Here is a 20,532-nt window from a genome sequence, read left to right as displayed (position 1 = left end):
TTTTCTTTTTGAGACTGAATTCAATTTCTTTAAAAGGCTTATAAATATATTATGTTGCTAAGATATTTTATTTTACTGAAAGATAACATCAATTACCAATAAATTACATGGTATCATTTAACTAGGTGTTTTTGCTACTTTGAAATGTAATTTCAGTCTGTTATCTACCACATGCTGCATTTAGATTGATTTTAGGAATAGAGGTAGAAATATAATTTAAGAAAAAATAAAGGTCTTGTAAGAATAAAGAGCATTTATTCACCAGGTGTGTGTGCTTAGTCACTCAGTCATGTCCAACTCTTTGGGACCCCACGGGCTGTAGTCTGCCAGGCTCCTCTGTCCATGGAAGTTTTCAGCCAAGAATACTGGAGTGGGTTGCCATTTCCTACTCCATTATTCTTCCCTGATGTCTCAGCAGTAACGTATCTCCCTGTAATGCATGAGACACAGGAAATGCGGGTTTGATCCCTGAGTTGTAAAGATCCCTGGAAGAGGAAATGGCAACCCACTCAGTATTCTTGTCTGAAACATTCCATGGACAGAGGAGGCTGGCGAGTTACAGTCCATGGAGTTGCAAAGAGACACAAATGAGAGACTGAGCAGCACACACTCCATTATTCACCAGGAAATCAAGCCAAATAAGAAAGGAGTAATTTCACTTTCAGTAAAATGTGTTTATTTGCTAGCCTTAAATTTTTACTTGTGAAAAGCATCAGAGTCACGGAGACTCAAATAAAAGAAAGAATATCAGTAAGAGACGACTGTAACTGAGACTCTCAAACAAAGCAGCAACATGCACTCTTTAAAAAATATGTGGTATACCTCGGGCAGACAAAGCCAACACACTTTTGGAGTAATGGATTTCCTAGGGATGGAATAGGGTCTGTGAGTTTCTTTTGCATGGTTTGATACCAAGAACTGAAAGTGAATGTAGAACTGATTGAGAAGATGGGTGGTCCTTTATACACTCCAGAAAACTTTCAGAAAATAAGAAAGAGGCTTCGAGTTTTACTTATGTTGAATCTTGGAGATTTGTCCTGACTAAGATAGACATATAATGGCATACACATACACATATAGGCACACAAGAGCCGTAAGATTCCATTCAGTGCCTCACCGTGACCCGTAAATAACTTCTGTTAGCCTAGGGCACTGATGTACCTGTCTTTGTAGGCTGACACTTTTCAAAAAACAAGCAAGAAAAGCCGGATTGAATTCATCAATTATATTGTAAAGTAGGCTCTGAAAAAGCAAAGAAATGAAGAATTTACTGGGAAAAATGTCAGAGTCAAATTATGCAGTGTATTCAAAGATCTTAGCAAAAGTAGCAACACGCTTGTAGCAGAAATATAATAGTTCTGCATGAGGAGCTAGAGCCAAGGTGGGTGGTGATGATTGGAAGAAAATTGAACATCAAGAATAAAGTCCTTAAATCAACACAAAAAAGAATTAAATATACTGTAATCATAGTAAACAAAGTATAAGGAAGTATAAGTACAATTATTAATAACATACTTTATAGAGGGTAACAACCAGTTCTCAATCAAACCAAAGAATGCTAAAGTGAAAGAAATATAGAATAATATAAAGGGAGTATACATGCCAGTAAAAAAAAGACAAATTTATCAGGAGAGGAAAAATTTTTCAAATAGCAACTAAAAGCAGTTCATAAGGAATGCATATTAAAGGTAAAGATGCAAGAAAATTTTTAAAAAGATTGAAAAGATATATAATGAAAACACTATAAAATCAAAGTTGCTATATTTACCATAGACAAAGCAGGTTTCAAGAACAAAAGAGAGACAAACAGAAATATTACAACATAATACAAGTAGTAGTTAAAGTCCTGAATTGGTAAATTGATACCCATATTAACACATGACAAGGTTGAAATTAAAAGTAGGAACAGGAAAATCCACAGTCATATGTAAGATACTTGTGTCAGGAACACACAGGATGAATAAGCCTTCTTATAGTTTTTCATAAGTATTTATAGTTTTTCTTATAGCCTTCTTATAGTTTTTCTCAGTATTTACTGGGAAAATCTTGAAAGGCTTATGCTTCAGAATGATACTATGTTTAACTGATAATTTTAGCTTTATATTAATCCTAACAATTTTGCTATTTAAACATATATCAAACTATAGTAGTGGAATATTTTATTCTAATACTTTTTCAGTAAGATGAATAAATATTGGTAATTATAAATATATATATATATATATATATATATATATATATATATATATATATATACACATGGACTTTCCCTGGTGGCTCAGTAGTAAAGAATCTGCCTGTCAATGTAGGAGACCCGGGTTTGGTCTTTGGGTTGGGAAGACCCCCCAGAGGAGGGCATGGCAATCCTCTCCAGTATTCTTGCCTGGAGAATCCCATGGACAGAGGAGCCTGGCGGGCTACAGTTCATGGGGTCGAAAAGAGTCGGACACGACTGAAGCAACTGAGCAGGAGCAGCAGCATAAACACACATACACATATTAGTCTACACACACACACACACACACACACACACACACACGCACACACATCTCTATATATGGACACAAACAAAAAGATACATATCACTTCTCTTGTATTGGCATACCTAATTTCTTTTCCTTCTATTTTATTATTGCTTTGTCCTCATTGGTCAAAAGCATTTGTTATATGTCTTGCTGTTTCCTTTGGAGAGTGTTTAAAGCATTTTTTCTTTAGGTATAAAATCTCAAGTTCCACTGGACAGGTTTTATTAAGTTAAAGACAGTCTAGTTTGATAAATGCTCGTTTTTAAAATCAAGAATGAGTGTTACTGTTAGTGATTTTTCATCAACTATAAAAATGTTTTTGGTTGCTTGAGTTATATAAATATCTGGTAAAGAATATTTTTCCCTTATTTAGTCACCTTTTATTCTGAAGAATAAATCTGCTTGGCCAAGCAGCAGTTAACTCTGCCTCTCTTAAATGAGATATTTTTTATTTGAATAGGACTATGCTATGCTATGCTAAGTCACTTCAGTCGTGTCCGACTCTGTGCGACCCCATAGACGGCAGCCCACCAGGCTCCCCCATCCCTGGGATTCTCCAGGCAAGAACACTGGAGTGGGTTGCCATTTCCTTCTCTAGGGCATGAAAGTGAAAAGTGAAAGTGAAGTCGCTCAGTCGTGTCCCGACTCTTAGCGACCCCATGTATTGCAGCCTAACAGGCTCTTCCGTCCATGGGATTTTCCAAGCAAGAGTACTGGAGTGGGGTGCCATTGCCTTCTCCGGAATAGGACTATACCAATTATCTAAAATGTGTTAAAATGCTTTGCATGTTTATATGTTTTAGTTAATTTTAAATGAGAAAGAAAAATTTCATTGTACATTGTGGAGTAAAGCCAGTTAAGATCAAACCAGTCAATCCTAAAGGAAACTAACCCTGAATATTCACTTGAAGGACTGATGCTGAAGCTCCAATACTTCAGCCAGCTGATGCGAAGAGCTGACTCATTGGAAAATACCCTGATGCTGGGTCTTTTATAAATATATTTTGTTGCTAAGATATTTTATTTTACTGAAAGCTAACATCACTCCAGTACTCTTGCCTGGAAAATCCCATGGATGGAGGAGCCTGGTGGGCTGTAGTCCTTGGGGCCATTAGGAGTCAGACACGACTGAGCGACTTCACTTTGACTTTTCACTTTCATGCATTGGAGGAGGAAATGGCAACCCACTCCAGTGCTCTTGCCTGGAGAATCCCATGGACAGAGGAGCCTGGTGGGCTGCTGTCTATGGGGTCGCACAGAGTCGGACACGACTGAAGTGACTTAGCAGCAGCAGCAGCAACATCAATTAGCAATAAATTATGTGATGTCGTGTAACTAGGTGTTTTCATTACTTTAAAATGTAATTTCAGTCTCTTATTTATCACATGTTTTATCTAGATTGATTGCTGGGAAAGACTGAAGGCAGGAGAAGGGGGTGACAGAGGATGAGATGGTTGAATGACATCACCTACTCAATGGATATGAGTTTGAGCAAACTCTGGGAGATAGTGAAGGACAGGGAAGCCTCGTGTGCTACAGTTCATGGGGTCACAAAGAGTTGGACAACTTAGCGACTGAACAAATGAATGAACTCTAAAATCTAAACCTATGAACTCTATAAATGCTCCCAAATAAACAAAAGCTGGGGATTATAGGTAGTCAGTAAACAAAAGATAATGTTTGTGGACAAAAGAAAAGTCATGAGAAAACTAAATTATGCACAACTCATTGCTTTCAACTTGGTTTAACTCTTTGGAATTTACCTCCCATTTTTGGCACTCAAGGCTCTGAGTATAGCTGTCTGATTTCCACACCTCCTCTGTTAAACTGAAAACACCCAGTTCTTAAACCATAGTACTTGCATGAAGAGGGGGAAAATATAGGATACTTAGAAGAATGGAGGGGATTTTTCTATAATCCATTAGCACAAATAAATGGCATACAAAGAGGTGTATAGTTTACATATTACCATGTCAGAAAGATTGTTATGACATTCATGCAAACATATCACATGGGGGAGGGAGAAGGAAGGAAGGAAAGAACACGGGCAAGCCATGTTAACTAAGTTAGAATAAAACATAGTACACCAAAAATAGAGAACATTATCCATCTGTGTTTCACACTGAAAAGAACATTTGAGATTCTGAATAATTTAATAACATCTAAGTTTAAAGATGAGATAAATAAAGGGTAGAATTTAATGATACAGAAATTGCAGAGCTAGGGAAACAAACTAAATGCCAAATGAATAGCATTACAGAAGGGATAGGAACAAAATAGAACTTCAAGAAATAAAACAAACACAGCTGAAAACCTCATTTATGATATAGAGGACTGGCTTAATATAACCACAGTTGAATCCACATGAAAATAACAAAGTTCTTGGACCAATTAGAGACAAAACCTTAGAACAGCAAGATGGGCAAAGAATCTAACATGAAGGTAATTGGGAACCCTGGGGTAGAAAGTTAAAAAAAGGCAATGAAATACTTCTCTATAAAAATAATAGTATGTTTTCTTATAGAAATACAGTCCAACGTATTTCTGTATTAGAACATCTATCAACAATCCATAATAAGTTGAAAGAGAAAAATCACTTATACAATCCATAATTAATTCACTTGATGTGATGAATTTAAAAGCTTCAGATTCAAGCTCTATGTTACTGACAAGACTAGGGATTGGATAGTAAAAGATGCATATCAGGATTACAGCTCAATAAAAAAAATCAAAAAATGAACGAAAGACCTAGACATTTCTTCAAAGAAGACATAAAGATGGCTAAGAGGCACATGAAAAGATCCCCATCACTAAGTACAAAAGAAATACAAATCAAAACTACAAGGAGGTATCACCTCACACGAGTCGGAATGGTTAGCATCAAAAAAATCTACAAACAATGCTGGAGAGTGTAAGAAGAAAAGGGAACCCTTTTGCACTGTTGCTGGGAATGTAAATTGAGATCGCCACTATGGAAAACAGTGTGGAGGTCTCTTTAAAAATAAAGCTACCATATGACCCAATAGTCCTACACCTGGGCATAAAGCCTGAGAAAACCACAATTCATAAAGACACATGGACACAGGGTTTGTTGCAGCAGCATTTATTTATACAACATCCACGACATGGAAGCAGTGTAGACGTCCATCCACAGAGAAATGGAGAAAGAAAATGTGGTGCATATATATATAATGGAATATTACTCAGCCATAAAAAGAAATGTCATTGGGTCATTTGTGAAGATGTGGATGGACCTAGAGTCTGACATACAGGGTGAAGTAAGTCAGAAAGAGAAAAACAACTGTCATATATTAAGGTATGCATGTGGAATCTACAGAAATGGTACAGATGAACCTAGTCCCAGGGCAGGAATAGAGACACAGATGTAAAGACATAAGGGTCGGGGGCTGGGGGAGGCGTAAAGACATAAGGGTGTGGGGGGGCGCGAATTGGGAGATTGTCATCGACATGTAGACACTACCATGTATACAGTGTATAGCTAGTGGGAGGCTGCCACACAGCACATGGAGCTCAGCTGGGTGCTCTGTGATGACACCGAGGGGTGGGAGGGGGTGCTGGGAGGTAGGTCTAAGAGGGAGGGGATATATGAATATATATGGTGATTCACTTCATTGTATACCAATTTATAATTGTAAAGCAATTATATTCCAATAAAAAAAATCCAAGATACTTTCAAATTTAGTAGGAACACTTAATTTGGAATAAAATAAAGCAGCATTTAAAAAGTGAAACATTATTCACAGTGTGCTGAGTGAAAACCTAACTTTTGTTGCAATTGCCTATTTATTTGGTTGTCAACCTTGCTGTATACCGTACATTGTTTTTTTTTTTTTCCCTCATGCAATGAGGAAAGTATTTTAAAGTTATGCAAAATGAACTCTGAACAAAATATTTTAAGTGAGTTCTAATAAATCAATTTATGAATGGAGGAACTAAAAAATATCATACAATTGATTTTAAAAGTCTAGAAATGAGAAGAGAATTTCTGAGGCCAAGATTTGAGATTTAGCATCCTGAAAGTGGCTTTTGAACACAGTGAATTCAAGTAGAGCTTTCAGAGTTCATGCACACTTAAAGAACACAGACTTTTGACAAAGGCTGTAAAAGGGGATGTGGAATAGAAAACTGCAGCAGAGAAGGCAGATGGGCAAGTGGGAAAGCAGAGAAGAGCAATATCTTAGAAATTATAGGAGAACCATTTCAGAATAAAGGGAGACAGCAGTCATACCAATTGCTGCAGACAAGTTGGACAAATATTGAAAAGATGTCAGGTGTGACCCCAGCTGAAGCTATTTTAATGTAGTGGTTGAGGTAGAGAAATTAGATAGCAATCGAGCAAGAAGAAGAAAGATGAAGGCATCATACTTCCTGATTTCAAATTAGGTTACAAAGCTAGAGGAATCACAGCAGTACAGGAGTGGCATTAAAAAAGCATATAAGGAACCAACAGCTGGCGACCATTGTTCTTTCACTGAGCTTTGTCTTATCAAGACGATCATGTAATTATCCAATATAGAGCATGTTGTATATTCTTTCAGTTATATTTCTAAGTTCCATCCATGTTTATGAATATAACAGGAAGCTAGTTATTTTTTTCAGATTTTGAGTTCATATTATGAGTTGCATGTATGCACCACAATTTTCTTAGTTTAATTAGTTGGTGAGAATTTTGGTGGTTTCTACTTTTGGTGGGTATTTTTGGATGAGCTGTTAAGATATTTGAGATCAAGTCTGTTTGTTCACGTATTTTTTTACCTCTTTGGTTTAATATTTAAAACTGGAATTTCTTGATATGTAATCTACCTATTTAACTTTATAATAAATGGCCAAAAATATTGTAGAATGTTGTACCATTTTGCATTTTCACATGCAGTTGAGTTACATCATCAGTACTTTGTCCTATTACCAGTCTTTTTAATTCTAAGCATTCTAATAGGTGTCCGTTGACTTCTCATTGTAGTTTGAATATCTACAAAAAAAGATATTGATAACCTTATTATGGAAAGATGTTGATAACCTTATTATGTGCTTCCTTGCCATTTGTATATTTTCTGTTTAGCACTTTGGCTAAGTGAGGGTATAAATGTTTTCTAAAGGTTTTTCTTCTTCTAGGGCTGATAATTTGTCTCTGATTTTTAAAAGATGGTTCTAAATTCAAGATCAAACATTTTGATTCAAGATCAAAACATTGTTCTTCTGGAAGTTTTATATTTTTTAGCTCTTATCTTTAGGTCTAATATCAATTGTGTGTTTATTTTTGTGTGTGGTGTGTGGTAAGTGTAAAGGTTCAGCTTTTTTAATGGATTTCAAAAATTTTTAAATGTTTATTAATAACCATTTCCCATTGAAATACCTTGGAATATGTGCTTTTTTTTACTTTTATAAGTTTATCCTTTTGCCAATCCCAAATACCTTTGTTTACTGCAGGCTTTGAGCAAATTTTGAATTAAGTTGGCTGCATTAAGTTAATACAGCCAACTTAATTTTCTTTTATCAAATTTTTTTCGAGCCTTTCCATATACATATCTAAATTCAGTTTTCAATTTCTGTAATAATGTTTTCTGTGGTTTCCACAGGGTTGCATTGTTCTCTAGGTAAACTGGAGAAAATTAACATCTTAAAATACTGAATCTTTCCACTTACAAAACAGGTGAATCTCTACATTATGATATATCACTTAATTCCTCTAAGTAATGTCTACTGAGCTTTTGGCTTATATGTCACTTCTTGATTTTTTTTGAGGATGCTCCATACTCTTCCATAGGAGTTGCTACATTTTACAATTCTCATCAGTAGTGCATAAGAGTGCTAATTTCTCCATATCCTCACCAAAACTTTTATTTTTTTTTTAAATAAAAGTTATCCCAACTGATATGAGATGATATCTCCTTGTGATTTGTTCTCACCACACAGACACAAAGCAAACAACACCAACCAACAAAGGGACACAAGAGGACACATTTGGAGATGGCAGATGGATCCAGTTCCCTGACTGTGGTGACGGTGTTCTGAAAACACACATACGGAAAAGCTCTTCAAACTGTACATATTAAATATGTGCACGTTCTGTATATCACTTATGCCTCAGTGAAGTTGGGAAAAGTTTTTTAAAAGACTTACAAATGTTTGCTTTTTTAATGACTGGAATAAAAATGGTACATGCTTGGGTTGCAAATATATTACTAAGTAAGGAACAGAGTCTGGATAACAGTTTTGTATATATTATGATTAGGTTACACAAAATGGATTATGTTTGAGAATAAAAGAGTAGAAAGGCATTTTGCACTACTTGGAACAGTTCTACTTCTCAACTCGCTCTTTTTAATGTCTCTTTTGTTTTATAATTATAACAATGATGATAATGTGAAAATTCTAGGCTATTAATTTACATTATTTAAAAAGAATGATGTAAGAAAAATCGTAGAGAAAGCCATTCAAATAATGCCAGTGGAAACCTTACTTAAAAATGTATATTGTATTATTACATATTTCTATATTTTCAACAAATATTTAGTTTCAGTCTAAAGTGAGGGAGCCATAATTCCCATGTGTATTGGTCTGTCAAGGAATAATTTAAACAGAATTTTTATTCAGATATATTCTTTAATACAAATTTACTTGAAAACCTCCACATAATACTGTACAATAGTAGTACAGATACATATGATAGACAGGTAGATAGATGGATGGATGGCTAGATACATGAGAGAAAAAAGAGATGATAAATATTAGGTATGTCATTTTGATGTTATTCTTCACAAAAGTAAAGACTGTGATTTTTGGTTAAATATAATGAAAACTGCCAATTAAGAGAATAAGTTTTACTGTGAATACATTGTTATCATGTAGTTATTAAATTAGGGATCTAATCTGTTAGCATTAGAGCCTCCAGTTACTTACGCTACCTGAGTTTTTGACCCATTTGATGATATATCTGCTAGTTATCACTCCTGCTCTATACAGACATGACATTTTTCTCTCTGACCCTGTACACACCTTAAACATCAGTTACCCTTTGCCCGTTCCTTCATTGATCTTTTAGCAGTTCAGTATGAAAAGCAGTTTACATTTATAATAATAAAAACTATGATTTATTAAATATGCAGTCAGTGTCGAGTCAACATGCTCTATCTGCACTTATCAGTTATATAAATTAAACTCACACAAGTGCTATAAGTTAGACATAATTTCCTCCATTTTAGAGCTAAACTAAATTCAAGGAGCTTAACTGCCTAAATGACACAGAACCAGCAAGCTGTAAACTTAGTCCCTCTCACTTCAAAGCTGCTGCTTTCAGCCGTGCTGTGTTAACGGATGATGCCTCCGCATACTGATATCAGTACACATCCCACCACAGTGATGACCCTGCTAACAGAGCGAGACTAAGGGGTTTATTCAACGGGGCACAGCGCTGTTCCTCGTTATTACTAATACATTGCAGACCATCTCACATTCACTTCTTCAACTTTAAGACCATCTTAAGTACAACTCAGGATACAGAAGGAAAATGTCACATGTCTGGTGCTTTTCATTTTCTTAAGTCCCTCCTCTACAGGCTCATGGAGAGAGGATAATGGTGGTGTTTACTCTGTAACCTTTCTGCAACCCAGGGCTGGGATGGAGGGAGGGAGTGAGCGAGTGAGTGAGAGTGTGTCTGTGTGTGTGTGCGCGCACATGCGTGTTGTTTGAATCCAGGTCCATTTATGTATCTCATTCTCTCCTTCAGATCTTCTGTCCACTCCCTTTGACCCAGAGCTTAAAATGAAACTTATCAATATTAAAATTAAGCTATTCTCTAATCTGCTTTTCTTACACTTCTAAACTCACCCTTTGAAAGGCTAGGACTTGGATCCTGCAGACTATTAATTCTACTTTAACAGCTGATTTCCTAAGCAGTTTCACAAATTGTGGCCAATAGAAGGATCCTGAAAGATGAAGGGTCATGTTCCTCCAGTTTGCTTTCTATTCCTATTAACTCTGGAGAAGCAGTAGGCTTGTTCCCCGGCTGTCTCAGCCCTATTTGTCCGCATCATTGTAATGACCTCCATCACGCCTTTTCACCTCCGTCATTGCAAATATTCTAAAATCTCCCAAACAAGGAGTACAGTCTTGAGGGCCACACTTAATAGTCTCCATTTCCAGCAACCCAAACCAACTCCTTCTCCTATTAATGTGTTTCTCGGAAAAATGTAGAGCTTATTCAAATAATTTTTTATTTGAAAAAATAAACTGCACCCTTCAATCACACTGAATGACAAATTCCATGACAGTCCAATTTGGAAGTCCTGAATACATGACAGGCATCCCAGTCTATTACACTCCCTTCCATATTTTCTGAAGAAAGCCAGGGTCTGAGGCTGGGACATTCAACATAGAAAATCCTGGATGTCTCCCCAAAATCTACTTTAAATAATGGATTGTTCCATGGGATACCATTTTTTACTAGAGTTGTCATGCATGGCGTATATATTGCTTTAGGGTTTTTGACCAGGGGTAATTTTCAAAGGTTTTGGGATGAGTAGATGACTGAATAGCTCATTCTGCCAGAGGCAGTGAGCAAAATACATTCATTTGATCCCAAGAGCCCTAAAGACTAAGTCCAAAGTCTCATCTAAATATTATTCACATCAGATATACATGAAACTCAATGTGTGGTTCATATGAGGTCTTTTGCTCTCCACCTCTGAACTCAAACAAGTTAAATATTTTAAAAACACAGTGGTGGGCCAGGTAAAGGATGGACATAAGCATCCTGAAAAGGAGAAATAGGAAATGAGGGACAAGTAACAGGTCCAAGTAAGACCAAAACCTAACAGCGTGAACAACATTGTACTTAGTCATTCAGTCGTGTCCGACTCTGTGACCCAATGGACTGTAGCCTGCCAGGCTCCTCTGTCCATGGAATTCTCCAGGAAAGAATGCTGGAGTGGCTTGCCATGCCCTTCTCAAGGGGATCTTTCCAACCCAGGGACCCAACCCAGGTCTTCCACATTGCAGGCAGATTCTTTACCATCTGAGCCACCAGGGAAGCCATTAAATCCCCTTATCAAATGTTCAGCTGGCCACACCCTTCATATTCTCAGTTTTGCAATATGGATAGGCTGAAATTTCCCCAAATCTTTATATTCTGCTTGCTTTTTTCTTGAACAATTCCCTCTTTAAGTAATTTCTCTTTTCTCACATTTTACCATAAAAAGTCAGGAGGAGTTAAGCCTTCAACACTTTTCTAGAAATCTCTTCACTCACATGTTCTGCCTTCCACAAAATACAAGATTAGAAACACAATTCAGACAAGTTCTTTGCCTTTTCTCTTGGTTCCAATAGCACATTCCTCCTTTCTATCTGAAATCTCAAAGGAATGGTCTTTACATTCCTCATTTATACCAACATTCTGTTTATGGTCACTCAAGTATTCTTTAGAAGATAAACAGCTGTCCTCTTTTCTTTCTGAACTCTCAACAGAATCACCCTTAACAGACTATTGATGACAATGTAGGCTTTCCCAGTATGCACCTATAAACTCTTCCATCATCTACCCATGACCCAGTTCCAAAGTCACTTCTATCTGTTTGGTATTTGTTATAGCAGCATCTCACTCTTGGTACCAATTTCTTACAAAAGTACCATTAGCAGTACTATATCAAACTACCATAGGCTGGGTAGCTTATATTTGTGCTGTGCTGTGCTTAGTCGCTCAGACTTGTTTGACTGTGATGCCATGGACTATAGCCTGTTAGGCTACTCTGTCCATGGGATTGCCTGGGATTTTCTAGGATTTCCTCCTCCAGAGCATTTTCCTGACCCAGGGATCAAACTTGTGTCTCCTTGTATTGGCAGGTGGATTCTTTACCTGCTGAGCCGTCACAAAGCCCAGGTAACTTAAATAAGAAACATTTATTTCTTACAGTTCTGAAGGCTAGTCAACTCAAGATGAGATTTAGTGTCTGTTGAGAACTGCTTCTTGGTTCATAGACAGCTATCTCCTCCCTGTGTCCTCACTTGGCAGGAGGGATGAGCCAGCCCTCTGGAATCTCCTTTCTAAGGGCACTAATTTCGCTCATGAGGAGTCTCAGTTCCCAAAGTCTTCTTTTCCAAAACCCATCAAATTGGGTGTTAGGATTTCAAGATATGGATCTGGAGCCAGGGCAGTACAAACCTGCACTCCAAAGTAGTATCTTTTATCGTGTTGAGAAAGTTCTGTAAGGCACTAAAAATAACAAAGTTGTGTAAAAAATATTCCAAGCTCTTTATTTTGGTACCAAGGGGAAGGTTTTACTAATCAAGATGAAGACTACAATGGATAATATATCTTAAGTAAATTTATATTAAAAATTGGGATTCCCTAGTGGCTCAGCAGTAAAGAAGCCATCTGCCAAAGCAGAATATGTGGGTTCCATCCCTGGGTTGGGAATATTCCCTGGAGAAGGAAATGGCAACCCACTCCAGTATTCTTGCCTGGGAAATTCCATGTACAGAGGAGCCTGGCAGGCTACAGTCCATGGAATCGCAGAACCAACTGAGCAACTACACAGCAACAACATCTTTAAAGTACTAGACTTTTTGTGGCATTGATTACAAATTTGTCCATCTCTTAGAATTACATCTCTCTATCTCCTTCTGCCCTTTACCTTACTCAGTCTTACCCATGACCAAGAAAAGAGCACAAAAGTAATATTTTCCTGGCTGTTAAATATTGAATGTGGCATGCCTACAGACAGAGGGAAAAAAGACACACTAATGTGAGTTTCAAGTGAGCCCTCTCTTTATGTCAGCACTTAAACTACTGAATTGCAAATGAAATTCCAGGCAAGATGTGATACCTCTATTTTCATTTAACAAGATTTCTTTAATACTCGTGAGATTCATAAGAAATTGGATGTTATCCGAAGAGCAAGGATTTGTAATAATGGCCCAGGTATTATGAGGATTAGAAGAATCTGAAGGAACAATCCCTTAGCTCATAAAGAAAATGATAAAGGATAAAAGGTAGCATTAACTGTTCAGTGATGTGGTACATTCACTGTATGTACAGCTGCATTAAATTAAAAGTCACTTACTTGATTAGAAGCTATTTTCTTTAGCTGACTATTTTGCACCTACATAAACAATGAATGAATTGTTTGAATTAAGAGTTAAGTGTTAATGTAGTCATAATCTTTATTGGAAAATATTATTTAATGTCTTCCTATAATTGCCCCTTATTCATTTTTAAAGAATTTCACTAAAGACTTGTGTGTTAGGGCTTCCCTAGTGGCTAGATGGTAAAGAATCTACCTGCAATGCAGGAGTCCTGGGGACAATCCCTTGGTCAGGAAGATCCCCTGGAGAAGGGAATGGCTACCCAACTCCAGTATTCTAACCCAGGAAAGTCAAATCTTAGGTCAAAACTTTATTTGCAGAGATATATTTGAAAAATATATATATATATATTTATCATTGTCAGTGGGAAATGGGAAGTTTTAACTAGTTCATCCTAAAATCTGTTCAAGGTTTCCCCAATTGCCCTTCTTAGGGAAGTGCCTTAGGCTGGTGGATGAAAACCTAAATTACCCATCATTCTTGTAATTTGACCAATTCTACTTAAAAATGCCAGTTATTTATTTTGACTGGTTTTTGAAGGATATTGATGAGCTATCTTTGGGATTGGAATGAAAACTGACCTTTTCCAGTCCTGTGGCCACTGTTGAGTTTTCCAAATTTGCTGGCATATTGAGTGCAGCATTTTCAGAGCATCATCTTTCAGGATTTGGAATAGCTCAACTGGAATTCCATCACTGCCACTAGCTTTGTTCATAGTGATGCTTTCTAAGGCCCACTTGACTTCACATTCCAGGATGTCTGGCTCTAGGTCAGTGATCACACCATTGTGATTATCTGGGTCGTGAAGCTCTTTTTTGTACAATTCTTCTGTGTATTCTTGCCACCTCTTCTTAATATCTTCTGCTTCTGTTAGGTCCATACCATTTCTGTCCTTTATCGAGCCCATCTTTGCATGAAATGTTCCCTTGGTAGCTCTAATTTTCTTGAAGAGATCTCTAGTCTTTCCCATTCTGTTGTTTTCCTCTATTTCTTTGCGTTGATTGCTGAGGAAGGCTTTCTTATCTCTTCTTGCTATTCTTTGGAACTCTGCATTCAGATGCTTGTATCTTTCCTCTTCTCCTTTGCTTTTCGCTTCTCTTCTTTTCACAGCTATTTGTAAGGCCTCCCCAGACAGCCATTTTGCTTTTTTGCATTTCTTTTCCATGGGGATGGTCTTGATCCCTGTCTTCTGTACAATGTCATGAACCTCATACCATAGTTCATCAGGCACTCTATCTATCAGATCTAGGCCCTTAAATCTATTTCTCACTTCCACTGCATAATGATAAGGGATTTGATTTAGGTCATACCTGAATGGTCTAGTGGTTTTCCCTACTTTCTTCAATTTCAGTCTGAATTTGATAATAAGGAGTTCATGATCTGAGCCACAGTCAGCTCCTGGTCTTGTTTTTGTTGACTGTATAGAGCTTCTCCATATTTGGCTGCAAAGAATATAATCAATCTGATTTCCGTTTTGACCATCTGGTGATGTCCATGTGTAGAGTCTTCTCTTGTGTTGTTGGAAGAGGGTGTTTGCTATGACCAGTGCATTTTCTTGGCAAAACTCTATTAGTCTTTGCCCTGCTTCATTCCATATTCCAAGGCCAAATTTGCCTGTTACTCCAGGTGTTTCTTGACTTTCTACTTTTGCATTCCAGTCCCCTATAATGAAAAGGACATCTTCACATGTTAGTAAGGTAATGCTCAAAATTCTCCAAGCCAGGCTTCAGCAATATGTGAACCGTGAACTTCCAGATGTTCAAGCTGGTTTTAGAAAAGGCAGAGGAACCAGAGATCAAATTGCCAACATCTGCTGGATCATGGAAAAAGCAAGAGAGTTCCAGAAAAACATCTATTTCTGCTTTATTGACTATGCCAAAGCCTTTGACTGTGTGGATCACAATAAACTGTGGACAATTCTGAAAGAGATGGGAATACCAGACCACCTGACCTGCCTCTTGAGAAATCTGTATACAGGTCAGGAAGCAACAGTTAGAACTGGACATGGAACAACAGACTGGTTCCAAATAGGAAAAGGAGTACGTCAAGGCTGTATATTGTCACCCTGTTTATTTAACTTATATGCAGAGTACATCATGAGAAACGCTGGACTGGAAGAAACACAAGCTGGAATCAAGATTGCCGGAAGAAATATCAATAACCTCAGATATGCAGATGACACCACCCTTATGGCAGAAAGTGAAGAGAAACTAAAAAGCCTCTTGATGAAAGTGAAACAGGAGAGTGGAAAAGTTGGCTTAAAGCTCAACATTCAGAAAACGAGGATCATGGCAGCTGGTCCCATTACTTCATGGGAAATAGATGGGGAAACAGTGGAAACAGTGTTAGAGTTTATTTTTGGGGGCTCCAAAATCACTGCAGATGGTGACTGCAGCCATGAAATTAAAAGACGCTTACTCCTTGGAAGGAAAGTTATGACCAACCTAGACAGCATATTAAAAAGCAGAGACATTACTTCGCCAACAAAGGTCCTTCTAGTCAAGGCTATGATTTTTCCTGTGGTCATGTATGGATGTGAGAGTTGGACTATGAAGAAGGCTGAGCGCCAAAGAATTGATGCTTTTGAACTGTGGTGTTGGAGAAGACTCTTGAGAGTCCCTTGGACTGCAAGGAGATCCAACCAGTCCATTCTGAAGGAAATCAGCCCTGGGATTTCTTTGGAGGGAATGATGCTAAAGCTGAAACTCCAGTACTTTGGCCAGCTCATGCGAAGAGTTGACTCATTGGAAAAGACTCTGATGCTGGGAGGGATTAGGGGCAGGAGGAGAAGGGGACGACAGAGGATGAGATGGCTGGATGGCATCACTGACCTGATGGACATGAGTCTGAGTGAACTCCGGGAGTTGGTGATGGACAGGGAGGCCTGGTGTGCTGCGATTCATGGGGTGCAAAGAGTCGGACACGACTGAGGGACTGAACTGAACTGAACTGATGAGCTAAATTTAAAAATTATTGGCCCTTTTATAGGGATTCAGTCTCATATCTGAAAAATTCAAGTAACTTAAGATCTTCAACTAGTTTTTCACTGTAGTATGAGCAGGTACTGTGCGTTGTACAGTGACTGTCATACAGAGTGAAGAAAGTCAGGAAGAGACCAACAAATAACATATAAAAGTGCTTATATGTGAAATCTAGAAAAATGGTACAGATGATCTTATTCATAAAGCAGAAATTGAGACACAGATGAAGAGAACGAATGTATGGATACCAAGGGGCAAAGGGCAGTGGTGGGATGAATTGGGAGACTGGGATTAACATACACACATTACTATGTATAAAATAGATAGCTAATGAAAATCTACTGTATAGCACAGGGAACTCTTCTCAGGGCTATGTGGTGACCAAATGGCAAAGAGATCCAAAGAAAGAAGGGATACATGTGTACTTATGGCTGATTCACTTTGCCGTACAGAAGAAACTGACATAGCAGTGCACAGCAACTATACTCCAAAAAAAAAAAAAAAGGAACAAATTCACCTTTGTTAAGAAGCAATTGGAGCTTATGGTTACCAAGAGGGAAAAGGTAATGGGTGTAAGCATGAATTGGGAGGCTGGGATTGACATATACACACTGCTGCTGCTGCTGCTGCTGCTGCTAAGTCGCTTCAGTCGTGTCGTGTTGACTCTGTGCAACCCCATGGACGGCACCCACCAGGCTCCCCCGTCCCTGGGATTCTCCAGGCAAGAACACTGGAGTAGATTTCCGTTTCCTTCTCCAATGCATGAAAGTGAAAAGTGAAAGTGAAGTCGCTCAGTCATGTCTGACTCTTAGCGACCCCATGGACTGCAGCCTACCAGGCTCCTCCGTCCATGGGATTTTCCAGGCAAGAGTACTGGAGTGGGGTGTCATTGCCTTCTCCACATATACACACTACTATATATAAAATACATAACTAATAAGAACCTACTTAGCCCAGGGAACTCTACTCAATACTCTGTGATGACTTACATGGGAATAGAATCTAAACAAGTGTGGATATATAATATGTATATGAATAATGGATTCACTTTGCTGTACAGCAGAAATGGATACAACGTTGTAAATCAACTAGTGTTGTTCAGTAGCTAAGTGGTGTCTGACTCTTTGTGACCCCATGGACTGAAGCAAGCATTCCAGGACAGGCTTCCCTGTACTTCACTATCTTCCTGAGTTTGCTCAGCTCATGTCCATGAAGTCTGCAATGCCAGCCAACCATCTCATCCTCTGTCGTCCCCTTCTCCTCCTGCCTTCAATCTTTCCCAGCATCAGTGTCTTTTCCAATGAGTCATTATTTGATCCTGCAAATAAGCTGCTGCTGCTGCTAAGTCACTTCAGTCGTGTCCGACTCTGTGCAACCCCATAGACGGCAGCCCACCAGGCTCCCCCGTCCCTAGGATTCTTCAGGTAAGAACACTGGAGTGGGTTGCCATTTCCTTCTCCAATGCATGAAAGTGAAAAGTGAAAGGGAAATAAACTATACTCCAATAAAATCAATTTAAAAGAAAATAAAAAGAAAATGGGGAGAGAAGGAAGCAACTGTAAAAATGTGATTATGAGAAATTACCTTCTGACCTCCTTTTCCTAACAAACCTAGTTTATTTTATGATAAATGCAAGGCAGGTTTAGGAGCAAACTCTAATATTAGGGATTTAAAAATATTTTGAACATATTCCCAATGGATATAATTTACTTTTATTTATCACTTTATCTGTGTCCGTGAGGCCATGGATTGAGTGTAAGTTTCTCTGAATAACCACTGTTTCCCTGTGTAATTAATTACCCCTCAACCCCAAAGTCCGTGGGTGGAAAGAGATATTTCTGACACCAAAACATTATTATCTTTCTCCACAGAACACCCAAGAGCTCTACCAGATGAGTCAAGATGGCTGAAAACCTGTGTGTTCTTCATTTTCAGAAGACAACTGCTCAGTCTGTCTTGGCACCTGAGGTTTGCATTCTTTTCACTGCCACTCTAGAAGGAATAACACAAAACCTGTTGTGGAGAAGTATTGGAAGGATGAAGGAACAAGAGTAAGGTCCCAACAACTGCTAACCAGGTAAGGTGTCAGGAAGGTCGGTGGGATATGCCAGCCATTATTGAATAGCCCAGAAGTCTCTGGATTCTGGGTGTATTGTGTTCTTTGTTTCAGAGGCAAACATCATTTCAGTGTTTCTCCAGGAGACACAAAAATCATCAGTTTGCCTTATGGGAACAATACACAAAAAGCATCATGCTCTTTTCAGAAGGTTCTACACACTAACACACTGGAAAAGTGTCAAAGAAAAAGTACGATAGCTTGCCCTAGATCATTAAATTTCAGTAGTTAGATGGAAACACTTCTCCCACATTAGCTCCCCATTCTCTATTTGATATAGGAAAACTGGGCATCCAACAAGTTAGATGTGTTCTCAGAGTCACAAAACTAGGAAATGGCTTACTAAGCAGTATAGAAATTGGTTATTAACTGTTGGAGTCACCATACCACAACTGCCTCAAAGACACTGGAAAATTCTTCTCTACATGGATTCTAAATGCAAGTGTGTTCTCAGTTTCAGTGGAACACTAACTAAAAAAACAAGGTACAGAGAAATCAACTGAAAATAGTGATCAAAAGTATCTCTCTCTTTATACATAGATAGATACATAAATCTATAGAGACTAATATCTGTCTTAGATCTAACAGTAGATACTAAGCACATTCTTAACACTACACTTAAGTTCTATAATTTCAACTTGTTCTAATTCATGCTGAAAATTCTTATCCATCCGTTGCAAATTGGCTGAGCTTTTTAGAATGCCTTAACTATGTCCATTTTATTCAAATTCTAGACTTCTATTTTAAATTCTCTATTTTCAAGGTAATAGAATAAGATATTAGAAATTCTAACGTTCGCTGAAATGTTTTTCAAGGCATGAAAATCAAATCTGAAAAGAAATTGTTCTTAATTTATTTTCTCAATCTTTTCAGTATAGGTGATAAAGCTATGAGCTAGTTTGCCAGGTATTGGAAGGCTGAAAAAAGTGTTGAATGGTAGCACAGAATCCAAATTAAGGTATGAAGAGGATAATAATTAACTATAAAACCACTTAGGAGAGACTCTTCCCAGCAGTATCAAAGTGTTACATGGAAACAGCAGCACATTTGGGGCCAAACTGCAGTCATTAGCATATATTAAAAAGAAACGTTCTCACCTGCACTCTCCTTAGTTTAATACCAGTTCAGTAGGCACAACATAAAGACAAAAAATAGCTAAATGCAGAAAATACATTCTGCTCAAGACTCTCTGCATTTTCAAGTTTGCAAATATCTCAGAGTCTCATGAATCTGGAGATAGAGAAAAACCTGTAGCTATAAGCAAGTAAGCCTAGGTTGCAGGAAAAAGGCTAAAATAAAAATCCCAGGAATTTCCATGAGTTTATCAGCAGTCTCTGGATAGTATGAGGGAATAATCCCTCAACACAGCAATAAGTTTTCTGAATGCACCACATCACAGGTTACTAAGATGGACTACCTGCTTATCAATACTTGAGGAGAGAGTCTTTGAACTGTAAGGAGAATCTAGTCTCTCCTCTGGAATCATCTCAATTTATCAGTTATGTTATCTTCTGAATAGATATTTTGCATCGATCCTGAGAAAGCCTTTCTAGCATTCAATCTTAGAAGAATCCAACTGGTATCACTGCTTTATGAAGAGATACAAACCAATAAAAGCAACTGTAAAGAGTACAGATTCTTTAATAGCTTTTTGTTTTTTCCTTTTCAGAAGATTTTCTTCATTGATACATTGGCTAGTTTTAAACAAGTCATGGAATGCCATCCACATCTTTCCTAACCCACAGTCAATAAAAATACATACTGCCCTCAGGGTTCAACTAATCCTAAAACAATCTCAACAGTGTGGGGA

This window comes from Bos javanicus, chromosome 24, assembly GCF_032452875.1.
Source record: "Bos javanicus breed banteng chromosome 24, ARS-OSU_banteng_1.0, whole genome shotgun sequence".
Classification (NCBI taxonomy): Eukaryota; Metazoa; Chordata; class Mammalia; order Artiodactyla; family Bovidae; genus Bos; species Bos javanicus.
This window is presented reverse-complemented; position numbering follows the sequence as displayed.